Source organism: Falco punctatus (assembly GCF_963210335.1).
Source record: "Falco punctatus genome assembly, chromosome: 1".
NCBI lineage: Eukaryota > Metazoa > Chordata > Aves > Falconiformes > Falconidae > Falco > Falco punctatus.
This window is the reverse complement of record NC_137580.1, coordinates 80767289-80786730: the sequence shown is the minus strand read 5'-3', so window position 1 is coordinate 80786730 and position 19442 is coordinate 80767289. Positions and strand designations below refer to the sequence as shown.

General features: G+C 36.6%; 1 protein-coding gene across 4 annotated transcripts in view; it reads left to right on the top strand.

The window, feature by feature from the left end:
• Window positions 1-19442, top strand: part of FSTL5 (follistatin like 5) — a 324611-nt gene that overhangs the window by 96954 nt on the left and 208215 nt on the right. The gene's annotated exons all lie outside the window — the stretch shown is intronic.

Sequence of the window (19442 nt, the reverse complement as noted above, 5' to 3'; positions counted from 1 at the left end):
GTGCAACTTGCTCTTTTTTCTGTAATTTGAGCACACCTTGCAGGTTTCTGGAACCCTGCCAATACAGACCTTGATTAATCATGTTTATGAGTACTTTGATGGGTTTGCAGCAGCATGATTTTCCTGGTTTAAGCAGGCAGATGGCTTTTGGGAGGGGACAGGAAATGTTTTGAAATAAGGCCATTTTTAATGAGTCTACCTAGGGGTTGAAGTAAATCACATTGTTTTGGAAGACTGTCCTGTTTTTGTTAACATTACTATATGTTGTGGATATAGTTGCCTTCGTAATAATAGCATCTAGTAACTAGTACCACAGAGAGAAGTCTACTAAAATATTTCTGTTAAATGAAATTCACCTTGTAGGGAACATTCATTTAAATTACAATATTCCACTTATACTTTAATCAGAATTTTCAAGATTCTGTACTTTTTTTGTTCAAATGAAGGAAATTTTAGTATTTTCAAAGCTGAATTTTTCACTAAATTTATGGTTGAGGAATTGTCCTTTAAATGGAAAACTAGGCTTTATATTACCAAATCCAAACATCCCATGTCACGCACAAATATCAGTATCTTCATTATTATGAAAAGGTTTTAGTAGAACAATCGAATATTGGGAGTGGGCAGGGGGAATCAACCAGAAATTATCTTTTCTCATGAACTTAATTAAAGAAAAAAAATATAATGCTTGCACAGGTGGGCTTTATAGAATTGTTTCTTGCTGAGTAAATGAGGTGACTGCTGAGGTGAAGTGACTTTCCTCCATTACCTCCTTCAACAGACATGCTAAGTCAGCAACTTCGTCAAAACACGTTAAGGGGCAGGGGTTCATAGACTGAAGGGGTATGTGTGGAAATCTTATAATGGGAAATATTCTTGTAAGTAATAGTGAAAGTTTAAATTTGCTCAACACTAAATGTGGACACTGTATAGAAGTTATGTGTCACCGCAATACATGTCATGGTTTTCGGAGGTAGTGGAAAATTAGTTGATTTTAGGAGTATTAGCATGGGGTTTGTAGGGAATGGTTTGTGCAATAACAGCAAAATGTGCATGCTTCTGTCTTGTGTCTTAACAATCACAATCTCTTCTTTTAAAAAACTTTTGATGTAGTACTCTGACAGAGCAAATGACAGTAACAAACACGAAAATGTTTAAATTCATGGGGCTAATTTCAGTTCTTCAGTGTGCTATATACAATACAAATAAATTCAGAACATGTTTGAAAAATTATAGTGGTTCTTTTTTGAAGGGGGGAAATTTAGTGAGGTACTTAATGAAATGGAAAGTGAGACAGTACTTTAGCTAGAAATATACAAATACTGCCTAAAGTTTTATTAATTCATATTTATGTTTTAAATTTACCACATCAGTTTCATCTGTCCTGTAGTGGTCAATGGAATTACTGAATGATGTTCAACTTGAGATACCTAGTTTAGGTGCTGGATTAAAAAGTAGGTTTCTCTTTTAGCCAGTGACCATCTTCAGAAAAGGACAAGGGTATCCAAGTGACTTTCTCTGAGTTTCCTTCTGAAAACTGTTACTTATCAAGATACTCAAGTCATCTCATTTGGGCACTATAACTAGATGCCTGCAGATAGTGTGAAATATTTAATTTTATTGCTTCTTTGTCATCTTACGTTGACTTCAGCAGTGTTAGCTCTCCCCAGTCCCACTTGTTTATTTTCCTTTATTTGGTATATATGGGCCTTACCAATCTCAATTTCTGCCTCCAAGCTTCAGCTCATTCATTACTGTAGTGCAGCACAGTGACATTAAAGCTTTGTAGCCATTCATGGCTGTTGAATATGTCCCTCAGCATTCACTATGTAGATATGGTGAAGGAGCCAGAAGATTTCGAACTATTTTTATGCGATTCCTTCCTTTTACAAAACACTTCTGAGCTAGCCACTAGTACATTGCCTTCAGCAGGGTTGAAGTCCTAGCAGTTAGCAGGTCAAAAATATTAAAAAACTAATAGGAAAAAGACCCCTCAACAGTAGGACTCCTAGCTAGAGAATCAATATCCCCATCAATATCCATGGTGTCAGAAGTACCTGGCCTCCTTGTTAAGTTTGTTCTTGTTAGTTTGGCTGGCATCCTCTAGCACCAATGATCTCACTTCAACGAGCTGCTTCTGACACCAGAAGAAATCAAAAAGGATCCTATGTTCAGAAAACAAATATTCTGAGCATTTTGTTTAGTCTTTCACAGAATTCTTTAATAAAGGCTAATGTGAACTGGGGCAGGCAAGAGGGGAAAGAGTGTCAGTATGCCTACAAGATGCTGTTACATGATATTGTAGTCCCTGACAACAATGACTATATGTGTGATGATTGCAATGAAATATCTTCGCTTTCTGGTTTATTGCTAATTGGTTTATTTTCGGATCAAACAACTGTGAATTTGGTCACTTTATCTTTTTTTTTTTTTTTTTCTGTTCTAAGTTTCATAATTATCTCTTAACAAGACTATGCTTTGGGTGTTTTGGGTTTCAGTTCCACATACTGGGTTGATTCCCCCCTTCCCCCTCCTTCTTGAGGGGAAATATTTCGTCATGAATAAGTTTTAAGTTTTAAACAGATTGGGTGCTAAGCTCAAGATCAGAGAAGCTGTGAAATACACATTATTTAAAGGAGTAAGCTTACCAAGAAAACGATTTAGTATTCTGTATCTGGAGAATGAAATTTCATAATCAAATGTTCTGTATACCTGATTAACATTACAATAGCAGATAAGTAGCTATAATTATTTAAATAATACGTCTTGTAACAGAATGATTTATAGTTGATCTCAAACATCATGAGTTCTTCTTAATGGTTTGAAAATTACCTTTTTAAATGCTTACATGATGAGTGAAGTTAAAGAGCTGACTCACAAAATGAAAGAGATCTTTGGTTTATATGTTGAAGCTCCATTAACACCGCTGAGAAATCAGTGTCTTCCCTAAGCTGTGCATGAAACAACAGACAAAAACCATCACATTCTTCAAAGAGTCTTGTCTAAACCATTTGATAAATGCATTTTAAAGTAGTGAAAGCTACCTATGTCAAAACTGTTCTCTCCTGATATGCTGTTTTTCTAAAACTAAAACTGCAGATTCTTGTCCCTTACCTGCCTTTTATGTAGATTATTTGCCACTAAATCTGTTAGCTACATTTTTCTTCTTCTTTTATGCCCAGATTCATTGGACTCCTTCCTTTTTCATTGTCACTTGCTGTCTTTATTGCCTCACACTGATTCTCATACATTTTTCTCAAATACATGTGGAACAAAAGCATAAAAGAGTAGTTGAAGTAGAAAGTTCTAAGTATCTCTTTGTCTTTCACTGATGATTGAGGCTGTTAAAAAAATTGTGCATTTGTGACATGGATCAAGATAATTACTTTTTCTCCACTCTTCTAATTTTTCTATCATTATTATTGGCAAGTCATGATGTCTTACATCAGACACTGAATGATTTTTTTCCGAATGGCTTGGTTAGATGTTGACGGTGACCCTCTGAGTTCCTTAATAAACTGTCTCAGTTTCTTCTGGTATAGAGGAAAAATGTATTCTGCAGAGAAGCGAATTGCTTTCAGATCCATAGAAAAGGGGATTATATTAGAAGCATTTCCATACCTGTTGAGTCCTCTGTTTCCTGCCTGTGAAGCCCAGTGTCCTATGACTGGATGTTGGTGAGTGCAAGTTCCACAAACACATTCAGAGGTGCTCTCAGGCCTTAACCGTCTAAAAATGTTTTACAATAGTTAAGATTATGCTAAGAATCTAAGGAACTCTCTGTCTAAGAGTGACCTCAGATTATTTTTTCAACTGCTGGGAGAGCGAAGGAACGGGGAAGTGAACAGCTGGCTAGCTGCTACTTTACTTAGCCTTGGTGGTTATCATATTTGTGGCTTTATTAGTTTTTAAATCCTTAACAGAATATAGCAGAAAGTAAGAGAAAAGAGAAAGCAAAGGAAAGGAAATAATGGAGTGAAGCTAAGGAACAAGTATATCAAGGAGGAAAGAGAGATGGCTGAGTGCCAGCATGGTGAGTTCAGTGGTGGGAGAAGAAGAACCATGGATGATAAACGAAAGGAAATACTAGTGACAAAAATCAGTTCAAAATCGACAGTGTGCATTGAGAAGTCTGATATGCTGATGCCATTCTGAGTTGGCACGGATTTTGCTGGCTTGCTGACCACGGTTCTTTGGCCAGGTGGCCTCTGCGTGCTCTCAGCTTCCAGTGTCCGGACTGTTCTCCAGCCCTGCACTTTGTGTGTCAGAGCAGCTGATTGTTTTGTGTCAGAAAAGAAAGCTGACCGTCTGGCTCACTCTGTGCTTGAAACTATTGTGTGACCCCTTCCTGGCTGTCACTAGCCGTAGCTTTAAGAAACCCCGCAGGGTTCAGATGGACTAAATTGCTTTGCTTTGTGAAGGGGCACGGTGAATGCCTGTGTGCTGAATGTGGAAGGCTGGAGGCATTATTCTTCTTTGGTTTCTTAAAAGTTCATTTGAACTGTGTGAGACAATGTACTGAATGGTGAATGCCCCACATGGGGTGTCAGATAAGTTTCAGTTATATTTTCATTTTTGTGTTGCCTTCAATTACTTAATTTTCCTAAATTCAGGCTGGGAAATCTAAATAAGAGACAAAAAACTTCCCCAAGACAAACTCATTCTTTTATTTATTTTATGTTTTTTGCACCCTGAGCTGCTTCTACATTTTACATTAAATGTATTTCTATACAGTGATGCTCTCAATCATTATGACAAACAGCAATTTACTCGGAATCCTCAGGAAAGTAACACATGCTCCTATCTATTATGACTTTTATAGAATATTTCTGGAGTAAAGGTCATTTAATGTGTAAGCTTTTGACTTATAAGTAGCTTCCATAGCACCATTATGATATTAATGTTATTTTACTTCTATTTCTATTTTCGTCTCATTTCTCATTTGGTGGATCTTTTAGTCTGTTAAAGTCTGTGAGCTTCAGATTTCTTACTGCTGTTGCTGAAATCGGTAGATTTCTGAAGACTGCTGTGGTGTTTGCTTTTCCGTTTGTTCCCGAAAGAGAAAGTAGAAACTTAGGTAGGCAAGTTTGCTGCTGTTACTAAGTTGTTCAGGGCAGTGAGAGTAAGAGCTGACTACGAGCAAAGGGGTGTGGGCAAACTGGGGAAAGTTCAGAAGACATCAACAAGAATGCTCAGAAGTACTAAATGGCTTCCAAGGGATATGAAGGAGTCTTACAAAATCATCAGGGCATGCTGAAGGTGGGTGTGAGTAGATTGCCATGTATTCCAATAGAAGAACTAAAAAATATCAAATAAAGCAGCAGGAAGAGGTTCAAAACGAGCTTTGGTGTTAGTTTTGTGCACAGGCAGATCTTGTGAGTAAAAGCAACACAGGATTTCACAAGCAGACTTTGCAAATACTAGGGGAAGGCTGTAGGATTTTTCTTCTGAAAGGAGGCAGAGGGAAGTGAGTGAACTAAATCCTAACAGTAGCCTGCAGAAAAGATCTAGAATACTGCTCTTGCCTCACCAGTGACTGCAACAGGATTAGTTCAATAATTCTTTTTTTTTTTTTTTTTTAAATGTGATTTGTGCCCTAGGTGAGTGTGGTCTTAGTCTGGTTCCTGAAATATTGACATACTCATTTAGAAGCACTGACACAGACTTAATATTATTTGATGTTCATATACTTCAAAAGCAAGCATATAAGTCTCTGTCATCACTTTCTCTTCAGGAAATATTTCCTCTGGTCTTAAATATAAATCTTGAACTCTCATTATTTAATGTTGATCATTAGCCAGTCTTTGAAAAGAAATTTAGGATATGTTAATCCGAATGATGTTCTGGTCCAGTGCTTTCATTGCAAAGTAACTTCTTTTCGAAGATGTCTTTGCATGATTCTCCAGCTATCAGTTGGCTTCTCTGAAGTTCTCAAACACATCATTGTTACACTCTTTTCGAAAGCTTGAATTTCTGCAGATAGCATACACCCTTAAGGATGCTGCTGATAAACTGTCAAGCTTCATCTATCACTCCAGATGTATGTTCAGCATAAACTGGATTATGAAAAGAATTATGAAAAATCTTTCAGAACTATCAGAAGACTAAAAAGTAAGACAGACTCTGCTTGGTCTTTAAACATGTTTGAAAGAACATAGGAATTATTTGATTTATATTAGGAATTCAGCCCACAATCTACATATGTTCACTTTAATGCAACACTTACGATTTAAGATAAATTTCTCAAGTATTAATTCATGCAGGGATTGAATATGTTTTTAACTATTAACATTAGTAATTGCATATTCATAGAGTGGTAAAAATCACTGTTAATGACAGGTATATATTCTGCTTCTTTCAGCATTTTGTTGGAAAGTCATGCTCTAACCAATGGAATACTGGTTCTTTTTATTGCCTGTTGAAACCATGACCCAAATTTTAGCACAGTTCCCCTAGTCTCCTGTCCCGATGTGATTCATCTTCTTGAGTTGCATTACTCATGAGATTTGAAGACTGTTGTTGTTTTTCATCAAACAATCTGTGCAAGATTTGTCACAAACATCTTAAATTGCCTACAATTATCTTAAATTGCCTAAACTAACAGAGATGCAAGGCCTGTGTATGTAATATGTGCCATTGAATCTTCAGAGTGAAGCTGAGTGCAAGATATTTATGAGAACACACATATAACATGCTTAATCTAAAACCTAAATATTCAACATACCGTGCATTTGTTGCTGTTGGTGATATTGTACCGCTTCGCAACTAAAGCCTAGAACTCTACTCTCCTTTCTCCTTTGATTTAAATTCATGTTTCTAAAATGCAGGATGGGGCAGTAACAAGTCTCAAACACATTATAAATCTAGGATGTTTTTTGACTTGTTAAAGACATACTGCAAAGATGTTTTCAGTAGCTGGAGTAGTCCCAGTCTTTGTATATTTATTCCTTCAACACTGGAATAAATGTATAAAAGAAACTCTAACCTATTATGTATTCTGCATTCATATAGTGATGAGGAATTAGTGTTCTCTAGTTAATCTCTGTAAAAAACTTAATGAAGTTTAAAATTGCTTGTCGGGGCATCACTGCTGTTTGTTACCACACAAAGATATGGGTCTGTGGACATCACAGATGTTTCACTGGTAGAAGAATTTGAATTTTAAAACATTTTCTGCTACCAGTAATGATGTTGAATCTGTTCAAAGAAGCTGCATTTATACTGAAAGCTGCATTCTAAAGTCTCTGTCAATATCACTGAATCAGAGAAGCAACATTTTGTATGTAGATGTGATTATGCGGGTTGTCTATTTTCTTTGTATACGTGGCAACTTAGTGCCTATTAGTGATAATATACTTTATAGACTGTATGAGCTTCAGGAATTGGAATGAAACTACATTTAGTGGTTTTGGGTTTGGTGTTTTTTTTTTCCCCACCCTTCTCCAGGTAAATGAGAAAGAGTGCTTAAGGGGAGAAAAATGAAACGGTTTTAGTGATTTTGGGCTTCAAATAGAGATACTGTGTTTGCATGGGTGGTTTTCCAAAAGCTGGTAATGCCTACATATTTGCCAAACATAGTGCAAGAGTTCTTCCAAATCAGAATACCTGGGTAATACTTACTAGAAAAAGAAAGAACCTTGAAATCTTTTTCATCAGATATTCATATATTGTTAATTCTTGGCCTAAATTAAGCTGCTCTTGGACATTGTGTTTTTTAAGTATTGAATGAAGTGCCTCACTCACCTTTTACTGTAACAAATACAGCGTAAAGTTGGCAGTTCAATTTGCATTTGGTTAAATAGTGCAAGAGTAGTTATTTTTAAATGTTTTTTATAGAAGCAGATGATATGCAGCTATCTGTTTTATCATTCCTTTCACAGACGGGACCATGATCAGAGAGGGACCGTGTAGTATAGGACTGATATGATGAGGCCATACCTGGGGTCCTGTAACCAGTTCTGGCCTCCCAAGTACAAGGGAGACAAGAGTGTCCCGGAGGGAGTTCAGTGAGGGGCCCCAAGATGATTAAGGGGATGGAACACCTCTTCTGTGAGGGAAGGCAAGGACTGTTCAGCCTGGAGAAGAAAAGGCTCAGGGGGATCTCATCAGTGAATATAAATATCTGAAGGGAGGATACCAAGAGGATGAAGCCAGGCTCCATCAGTGGTGCTCAGTGGGAGGACCAGAGGCAGTGGGCACAAACTGAAACACAGGAGGAACATTGGGAAACTTTTTTATTTACTGTGAGGGTGACCAGGCACTGGCACAGGTTGCCCAGAGATGTTGTGGAGGTCTTCCTCCTTGGAGATACTCAACGCCTGACAGGTCATGGTCCTGGGCAACCATCTCCAGGTGGCCCTTCTTGGGCAGGGGGGTTGTGCCAGGTGACGGCTGAAGGTCCCTTTCAACATCAACCATTCTGTGATTCTGTGGATATGTGTCTCTGAGAAACACCCTTACCTGTGCATCTTCGGCCTGGTTTTGAAGGGGCAGAAAGTAGCGTGCAGTGCTCTGCCTTAGCCAGTAATTTCCAGTACTGTGCCGTGAGAACTGCAGAGAACAGAGGAAGAGAAACAGAAGTAGACTCCTGGCCAAATGTGATCAGTGGAGAAGTAGCCTTAAAGACCTACTAGTGTCCTCCTTTCTAACCTGATAACTTGAGCTTCCCTGTTGCTGCTGGGACAGATCTTCTTTGCTCTTCCCCTGCTAATGCAGTAGTCATAAAAAGATTAACGCCTTGCTAGGAGTACAAGGATTGCACAAGTATGGGTCAAATAATCTCTGCATTGTCAATTTCTGTGCTCATATGACCTGTAAAAAAAGTTTTGGGAAAGGCAAAATAGACACCACACAACTTTATATGACATTCTAAAATAAATATCGGTATAGTCTCATATTGAGAATACTGAATGTGCTCAGAAATGGAAAAACAACAGGCAAGGCAACAGTGGTCCATTATGTAGCCACACAATGACTGCATGTACTCCAAACTTAAAACTTCTTGCTGTCAATTGTAATTCTCAAATTATTTTCGTTAATCAGGTTATTTTTAAATATCAATATTTGGGCATTATGGGGTAGTAAAAATTGTTACACAACTAATCAAACTAAATTTAAACTTTTGTCATAAATGTATAGTAAACATAGCAAGTCTTATCTTTAGGCAGATATTTGAGTTGAGTTTTTTTGTTTAGAGTATCAACAAATCATTAAACTAATGCACATTGATTTGTCTAATGCAAACTTTAAAAAGTTTTAATTAAAATCATGTCAGAATTATCATTAGGTCTTTTTGGAAATTTGTCTAATAGAACATATTGTTGGATTTTAAAAAATCATTAGCAATTGGGTACAAATACAAGGCATTGGCATAATAGTTGTAATTCAAGTCGGTATACCAACTGAAAAAAGTGATAGCTTCTTCAACAAACACTGGAGAGAATTAGACATGCAAAAATGAGCCTACATTTCCAATTTCAGTAGCTAATAATTGGTGGGGAAAGTACAGCTACAGTGGCTAAAACCTGTAAGTTACAAGCTGCCTCTGGTGGTTTGCTGTTTACTCTCCCTTAACATAGGATAGTAGAAATATTTATGGGTTCACAGTAAACAGAAAGTAGGAAAGTAGCATTGCCTTTTCAGCATTATTTTAATGTGTAGTGCCTTCGAGGAACCTGAGAAATGGGATATGATTTAGAGCGTCTTAAGCTACATAGGTAGCATTACCTGGTTTAGGCAAAATTAAATTTCTGTAAATATTGTAGGTTTTTTCATACTTCCTGGAATCTACTGGAAAGTGCAGAATATAAGTAATGAGAGGCAAGAACTGGATACATCCAACTTCAAATTCTTAGTAGATCACTACCTAGATAACTTCCAATTTTTGGCTTTGTTTCATCTCCGTTTTGTGAGTAGAACACATTGTGTTACAAAGATGACTTCCTTCAGCCTCCATCCATGCTTAAGATGACAGCTATCAGATTTTTTTGTTATTTCCCCCACCCCCACCTCCCAGCCCCCACCCCCCAGCCCCCACCCCCCTCGAAGTTATGGTATGGGCAAATGTGAGGAGTGACCAAAAAATAATTGTTTACAGGCAGTTTCTAACAGAAGGAGACTTGGGGTGGTATACTCTGTTAATTGTATCATAGCTAGGTAAATAAAATAACTAAGGTAGCATGGTTTTGATATATTCAAATTATTGCCAGGATTTGGCAGTTTTTATATACTAAATGCATTACCTTAGTTTTAAAAAATCAGGTAGTTACACCACTGTAGCAGAAAGCATTGCCAGCAAAAGACAATGATCTGAGGCTTGGCAGAGACCTGTAATAAGTGGAGTGATCCAGTGACAGCGTTTTATTTGTTATGGAATTGTTGATGCCTTTATTTTTACTATTTTATTATTACTTTACTAGTACTCTCTTTAACATAAACTACAATTTAAATAAAGCATATGATCAAATTAAGGGAGAGATTTTGTCCTGAGGTAAAACAGACTTGGCTCATATTGAAATTTATATGGAATGGACCAAAGAATCCTCCAGCTGAAACTGATTTAAGATGATTAATTTTAGGAATGCAAAATAGTTAATTTTTGCCTCAGTGTGATCTAGTTCTCTTTGTTTCACTCTTTATCTCTGTTTGACTCTCCCTTTTGCTGTCACTGAAATTATAGAGCTTTGCTACTGGTATTGAAAAAATATATTAATATTTATAAAATTTATATTATTTGAAGTTTTTACTTTTAATGTAGAAACTAGATTGCTTGGGAAAAAAGTTATTTGAGATTATAAAATGTTTCTACTCTCACTGGCTTTAGCAAATGGACTCTTCCTGATACTCAAGCATAGAGTAAATTAAATTTGATAAACTGGGCAATGAAATCTAATTAGATTCCTTAGTTTTCTCTTTATCTGTAATGGTAATGTGGATTTAATTTAAATTTGTTGAAAGCAAACAACAGAAATAAAGGAAAACAAATTACAGAAAAAACAGGGTGGACTGTAGCCCCCCCCCCCCCAAAAAAAAAAAAAAAAAAAAAAAAAGCTCAAGTAAAATGATACAAAAGTTCCACTTGCTAAGAATGATGGTTTGTATTTTTGCATTGGCTTTGGGTGCAATTAAATCCTGAACTATATTCTGCCAGAAAAGTTTGTCTCCCTCAGGGCTGGAACAGATGGTGGATTTTTTTTTCTTTCCACCATTTAGAGACCAAGACTGCTGAATCTCTAGAAGAAAAAGTGGTTTTGCCAAAGAAAGCTGCTGAAGTTGGCCTTAAAGCAGTAGAGCTCTCAGCTGTATTCTCAATGGGGTTATTACAGAGACTCCCAGTAAACATGCAGTGTATAGAGGCTTTGCTTTTAGCAGTGTTTTAATACAGATTTGATATCTAATGATGATAGTTGTACAGAACAGAAAAAGTGCTACTGACTAACAAAAATTGCAAGTTTTCATTTCTTATAAAGTAAGATATTTCACTGTGCAAAGAAGAAGCTATGAATTCAGCATCCCAGTTAATCACTTGAAAAATTTAAAGGATACCGGTCTGAATATGCAGAGACTCTTAACCGAACTGTTAAGAATATGGAATTTACTTGTGCTTATGATTAATCCCACCTGGAAAATGAGAAAAAAGCTCTCCTGGAATCTAGTAAAATGGCAAGTTTTGTATATCATTAAAAAAGTATCTGAAAGTGAGAAAAATATCTTTGCAGTGTTAAATACTAATTATGGTCAAGAAGTTGTTTCATTAGTGCTCCTAAATTTAAGACAACTACTGAATGGATCCTTTCTTTGTTATTTTCCTATTCCAGCTTCCCTTTGGTAAAGGTCCTTGCCATTCAAATGAAACATAAAGACTTTTATTGGTCCCTAATGATGCAAACTATAGTTGTATGATCATCATTCTAGAATATGAGGTCTGTGTGCTCTTATATTTGCTGTCATTTTGTCACAATTGTAGAAGCATCTTTTAAGTGTATTTGCTTAAGCAGATGGTGAATGGCCACACTGGGAATATATCCATCTCTTTTACTGTATGATGAAGTTTTAAAACAGACATTTTAGCTATGGTCGTTAGAAAAACATACTTTTGTAATAAACCTGGTAGGAAAAAAAAAACTCTAAAAGATTTTAAAATCTCTAATAAAGCTGAATATATGAAATCAGTGTATATTAGATACACAAGGATAAGTGACATGCTATATATAAGAATGCTAATTCTTTCTTTAATTTTCACAATATTTTTAAATTAAGGTTTATTTTAAAGAAATTAGAAATCATGTTTTTCAGACTTTTGTATTAAAAAAATAATCTAAGTGCTAAGGATCATGGGGGGTGGGGGGAGGGGGAGGACGGGACCAACCCTTCTACCTGGTATGGAGGTTTCTCTGACATCATCTGAATGAGCTCAAGGCCAGAATCAAGCCTTCCTACCGAGTCTGATGAAGATTAGGTTCATTGAAGTTAGTTACTTGAAGAATAAATGGTATATTGCAAGCATAAAAGATGTATAAAAGGAGTTCAAAAGAGAAAATTCTGTATTAAATTTTTAAATAAATAAGCCTTGAAAAGAAGTACAGATAACTGGAAAATGCTGTTTTATTGAGACTGTGCTGTTTGTACCATTGTGATGGTTGCTCTTCTTATGCAAAATGCAATCAGGTTGTTGCTCCGAAGCCTGCTTTTAGATCCTTGTCTCAGGCCAAGTTTAAGTCTTCAGCTGCCCACTTGTCTTGTTTGCTAATTTTAGTATTCAAATAGAAGGTACAGAACAACAGTAAGGAATAGCAGTAAGGGGAGAAACACTGAAGATTCTAAATAGTTCTTCAGAGGCCTCGTGGTTCAAGCACTAATGTTAAAGGTGAGAAGAAGCATGACAAAGTTTTTGTTTCAAACTGTCAAAAATGAAGCTGTAGCCTTGGTTTTTCATAAAGCTGGTTAATATCCTGCTGCAGTTGTTCTAGCGATATGTTAGGTCCCTGGACCGTTTCCAGAGGTGCTGGGTTTGTCTAACATCAGAACAAAATTGAATACTCAATCTTTGAAGTATTTTTCTGCGTAGGAAAGTTAATTTTAGGCAGTTCATGGACAAGGAGTAGCAGGGAGCTGACAGTGAGGGTCATAAGGTCATGTATTGTAGAGTGCCTGTATGCTGACCTGGGGCTTTTCCTGTTGGTGTGCCCTAGGATCACCATCCCAAACCATGTAGGAGCACATCCTGATTTCTCCCTTATCTGCTTAACGTGTTCCACAGAAATTAAGGATTGGGGAAAAGGACACAAGTTAGTTTACTTCAGTGTTGTCCTGAAATTGTCTCAGGATTTTCCTGAAATGTAAATCCAGACCCAGAAGGAAGGAAGCGCTCCCAGTTCCACTCTTCTAGACAGTGGGTGTAGTTCCACAGTGAGGAGGTGCAGCGGTCTGTGACACTGCCTGCCTCTGGAGGGGTGATGGCTCAGTAAGCATCACAGCTGCTGGCGGTTCCTCACTTACAAGGATATGGCTAACCTACTCTCTGTTTTAGAAACTGACTTCACAGTTTAAGTAATTTTTTAAAAGATATTCTTGTATGACCCGTTTAAAGTGTTAAAAATTTAAAAGTGGTCAGAAAATTCTGATGCTTTGAAAATATAGTTAACTTGCTTTGTTTATATGCAGTGTTTGTAGAGAATATGTACTAGAACAAAAACAAAAAAAGGGATCAGATGGAACTTGTATTACTTTCCCTGTGCTGCTTGTGGGTTTCTTGTGGGGTGGTGGTGGGTTTTGTTCCTTTCTTTTTTTTTTTTTGGGGGGGGGTGGGTTGTTTTTTTTTTTTTTGCCTGTGCTTAATTCTGTTTGTATTAGGCTAGGAAAGAACTCTGGAAATAATTAAAAAAAATATGCATTTCCTGTTTCTAGACAGTGGGAAGTCTTAATAGACCAAATATAGAAAGACATTAATAGGTCAAGTCTTGAGTTAACAGTTAATGGGGAGACCCTGGAGCTCAACTGAAATACATAGTAATAACAGCTTACAACCTTTATTATTTTTTGTAATTGATAGATAAATGACCATATGTCTGTGCACAGTATGCATTGCTATTAGAGTTGTCCTGATAGCCTCTTTGTAATGCCAACTTGTACATCCACATATAACTTCAATATCAGTTAAAAAATCTCCTACTTCTCCCCCAAAAATAGTGTTTAAAGAAAAAAATAATAAAATCATTGCTTCATTTTATCAGTTGTTTTACTCTATTTGCAAATATTAGCGGTAATGGTGACAGTAATGACGCTTTAAAGTCTCATGGGGCCTGGTTGTGCATCATAATATTCCTGTTTCGTACCATGAACAATCTGTGGATAGGGCCAGTCCATGGGGAGCATATTGCATACTTCTTTCTGGAAGATGAAAATTTGATTATGCTGACTAAAAAGGGTTGTTTCCCTGAACAATGCTGTTACTTAGATGATCAAAGGATTGGGACTCTAGGATGCCTTGTGGATGCATTTTTCAGTCTACATCTACTAAGATTATTTTCCTGAGTTGTATACAAATGCTTTACAAAACATTCTGGACTTTGAAGTGAAAGGAAGTTTTGAACTGAAAAGTGAATGGTGGCACAGATAGATTTATAATTTTGTACTTGTTAAATTTCATACAGTGCTTTACTCCTATTTTGACAAAGAGAATGGGACTCTGAAATGATAACTTGATGACACAAAAAATTTATACTGAGTTCACCTGATGAATGGTTTAAAGTTTGCAGTATTTAAATGCTCTCTTATAATGCATAATTTAAGGACTTGCACTTTCAGTGCAGAAGGCCGAATCGGGTATTGTTATTTCTAAAAGCCAGAAGAGAAATCAAAGAATTAAGGATCTTAATTCTCTGTCTCTTGTAAGAGAAAGTGAATGTATGTAAGATTACAAGTAAAGGTTAAATACCTTCATTTCAATATGTAACCCTTTTTATTTGCTTATGGGACTAGTGGGGAAGAGGAGACTCACTTCACAAGAAGTTGAAAGTAAATTTATGGTAATGTGCAAATAAAAATTAACATAAATATTTACTGAAAATTCTTTCATTGTTACTTTGAAAAATTGTATTTTGAAACAATTACTTTAAAGATTGTAATACTGGCAAATAACAGGTGGACAGGACTTTTCTTTATATGGAGCTGAATAGACACAATACTGTAAAGCCAGGGTGATCAATACATACAGCCCGCATTCTAAGGCCTTAATGTATCTCCAATAATGGCATCAGCTTAAACTTATTTACAATATTTACTTACACGCAAGTCCAAAAAAATGAAAGATTGTTCACAAAAGAAACTCCAAGTAAAAGCTAAATATTTAGAGTTGAGAGATCCATCTTTTCACTAAACAAAAACTGTTATTATGCAGGTGATAGTTCAGCCACAATTTGGACCAATCAAAAAAGGAATTTTGTAAAGTTAGAAAAATGTTTCTGTGGAGAGTAGAACTTACCTTTTCTTCTCTAAGATAAGTAGTTTTACCGTTTGCTTTGCAGTACGCTACTGTGTTGCCTGGTGATTGGGAGTGTTGTTGTGTGTAATTTATTGATTTTTTTCTTAGGTTCCAAATGACTTGCAACAATTTTTACTTTTATTGCCCCCCTTTTTTTTTTTTTTTTTTGAAATAAAAGCTCAAAACTGCTAAAAAACTGAGATACTAAAATGGAAATATGAGTCATAGCCCTTAACCAGAAAAAAAGCCCCAACCAACCAAATAATAATAAAACCCCCCAAACATCAAAAAAACCCAACAAACAAGCACTTTCCCCCCCCTCAAAAAAACAACCCCCTAACCCCCCAAAAACAAACAAAAAAGAACAAAAAAACCCCTGTGAAGCAAAGAAACTGTCAGGCTGGAATTTCTGTCAAGACAAATTCTAAGAAATGGATCCTACAGGCATTTCATTGTTGTCCTTGGCATAAAAATGTTGGCTGGTCCAGTCTGTGTTGGCTGCTGGGTACTGCTGTTCCCCTCTCAAGTCTGTCACACATACCAGTACTCAGGCCAGAAAGTAGATCAGAATGAACCACTGATATTAGTTTAAATGTGGTTTATCTTAGTACCAGATTACTAGATTAAAAAGCATCCTAGAATCAGAGGTCTTAGAGCAGCACAGGTTCACAGGCTGTGATGGTTATAGTCTTTAATCTTTTCCTTGGTACGTGAAGCTGAGCTAGGTAACAATGCTGTCTGACGGCTGGAAACGGGCAGCTGCTCATTGACTGTGGCTGGTTGTATGGGGTTTTTTAAAAGTATCTTTTCATAGGAGCAGTGGAAAACCCATGGGCATTTTCTCTTCTGTTACGAGCTGCTGGAATAAATTCTGTGTGCAAGTGAAAGGCTGTAGAATTTATCTAATAGCAATTTTATGCATTTTTCCCTTATAAGTTTCCTAACTTAAGGCACGGAACACGTTCTCTTAACTCGGTGAAATGTACTTCAACCACCTGACTTTCATAGATCCTTAGAGATTTCAGAACGAGTTGTGCTCTCAAAACTATTTCTGAATGCTGAGCAGAGGCTCTATGCATTTCGGTCTGCTTGTTTCAACAAATCACCATGTTTTGAAGTTCAAATTAGCACATTCCTAACATTAAATTTTTAGTGTATGCACATTTTAAGTACTCCTAAATTGTTACTCTGGGACTATTGGCTCGGGCCTGCAAAATGTAGACTGTTACGTTGCCAGAGAAGCAAATTGTGTGCTTCACTTTAAATTCACGTGCCCGTTGGTAAGTGAGGAGTAGTGATGTTCAGCTGGGTGTGCAGGCATTTTAAGGATCAGGTAGAACTAACACCAGTTTGAGATGGAACAGAGTACGGGGATGCAGATTTTCTGAGGAATGCATTTCCTCTTGACAAACTTCCTAGGTCTCAGTCCAGAAAAAATCTAGTATAATGGTATATTTTGTAGGTTTTTCTTTCCTGTGAGACTGTCCTAAGCTGCAGGACTTTTCTCCCTGAATGACAAAGGGTTTTATTGTCTGTCCTGGAGAGGATGCACTTCCATTGGGTGAACCCACCATCTTCCTTTATATTTTAGGGAATAAGACCTAGCAGAGATACTTCACTGAGTCTGGGAACTTTATTGTTCTGCTTTGTTCTGCATTTTGAAAAGTGCATCAGTGAGCTATTTCCCTCTTTCACATGGCAAGTGTGACAGTTGAGACAAATTGCTGTCGCCTCAGTATTCTGTTGTTTAGTATTCAGGATCTGCCTGGTCTTCCTTGAAGTGTTCTTGGTCAAGGTTTTTCTGAAGATTGAATGCTTCTTTCTCATCTGCGCCTGAGTCTCTACAGCTGTAGAAGGAATTGTAATGCCCTGGGATTCCTACAGTTGTTGTGGTTTAACCTGACAGCAGCTAAACAGCACCGCCGCAACCAGGACACAGTGGACTCATTTTGTTGTTGTAAACTGTAAGGTTTTATTCTGAATTGCTCTTTATAGTGCTGCAGTTGCTGAAGCCCAGGTTATCAAACCAGTTTCTTTGTGTTGGTGTACATAAGTGCCTGATGAAGAAAATTCTTTGTAAGGTAAATTAACCCACATAGGTTATTGTTTGTATGTATGTGTGTGCATATACGAACTAATAAATACTACTAAATTTATATTTATGTATTTATGCATATGAATATGTTTGAAAAGACATCTTTGGTGTGGAATTGTGACTGCAGAGGAGGACAATTTATTTTCGCTAATTGTGCATATTTTTTTTTTTAAATTCAGAATGACAACTGTGTAACCAGAAGAAAGTGATAGTAATTAGCCAGCATTCCACGAGTATATGTTGTCACAATCCTTTGGAGCTGATAGGGAGATAAGACACACAAATGTCATGAAGAAGTGACACCTTGGTTTAGACAACTTCCAGGATACTTTAGAAAACAAACACCACCCCCACCCCCAAACACCACCACCCCTGCCCCGCCCCAAATAACCTATGAATTTTAGTTTTAATAAAAAAATAAAGGAATGGGTGAAACAGTAGAAATAAAATGTTTGAAGTAGAGGTAAAGAAAATTACGGTTTTTACATGACTGATAAGAGATGGATGAAAAGAAAAATCTCAGAAGTTCTTGAAGTTCTTAAGGAAAGAATGAAAATTGCCTCATTCCTTCTGCCTCTTCACTTACCTCCACTTTTCCTCCATGCTTGTCTCAGTGTCCAGAAGTTGCCCTGTTATACCACTTCCTTTTAGTAGATACCCATTTGTTACACACAGACTTAAATCCAAAGGATTTATTTAAAGGAGCCATGATGGTTTTTCCTTGTGCTGCTGAGATTGAGTTTCCATCTCTCTGTTTTTGCTGGGAATATTTTCATCAGTATGAGCACTAAATGACCAGTTCAGACTTAGCTATGGAAAAAAAGTTCCTTGATAACCTGATTAGCATCTCTGCTGACAATTAAAATTGATCTGCTCTGTGCAGCATTTTTAAATGTTTTGGCAATCTGAATTTTCTTGACTGCTAATAATACGCAGGAAGAGATGTCAAATAGCTTTGGTATGTATTTCAAATTACAGGCATTTTAATAGCATTTTAACTGCATTTACAGGCAATAGGACCATTTTCTTTCTTAATAGAAAAGAAACCTCTTAAAGGTAGAAATCTATTAGTTGAACTATTTTTAACTTCCTCTGCTGACATCCAGTATGAACTCTCAAGCACATCCTATACCGCTGTGACAATCAGAGCCATTTAGTCAACCTAATGTACAATTATTCCTTTAGTTCACAATTTAAAACAATGCCTTTGAACAGCCCTGCAGACATGTTTTTTATGGGATAATAAATAATTTTTTTATATATATCTGTAAGCCTTTTGCTGACTTATCATATGTTGGGAATGCGCAATATCTTGCTTGTGGTTACAAATCCATTTTCATTTTAGTTGAGTTTATATTTTTTATATATATATAAAAAAAACCCAACAACAAAACACACAAAAACTCCTATTCAACCAAAAGGAAAAAAACATAAATCTTGGTAAATTACCTGGTATGTAAAAGTAACAAGATTATCGGTGTCTAAAGTAACACAACAATTACCTGTAGATATCATGTAGATAACATACAGCACTGCTAATGACAAGGACAGGACTGCGGTATTTCTGGTGCAAGGAGAGGATCAGGATGTGCTAATGCACAAGCCATGTCAGCTGCAATCTTTCATCTGACTTCAGTAGCTACTTGAGCAACTCCACAGAGTGTTCAGCAACAATTAAACACAGTTTAAATGACTGTACTAAATCTACCTCATTTTATCAGCTGGTGAATCACTTAATGGCATTCGGCTGTTTTGTGGTGAAGGTAGTAATTGAGTTGCATTTCTCAATGGTAAGTCTTGATCTCAGTAAAAAAACCAGACTTCTCACTGTCACTTGCTAGGAAGGGATACAACAAAAGATTTAGC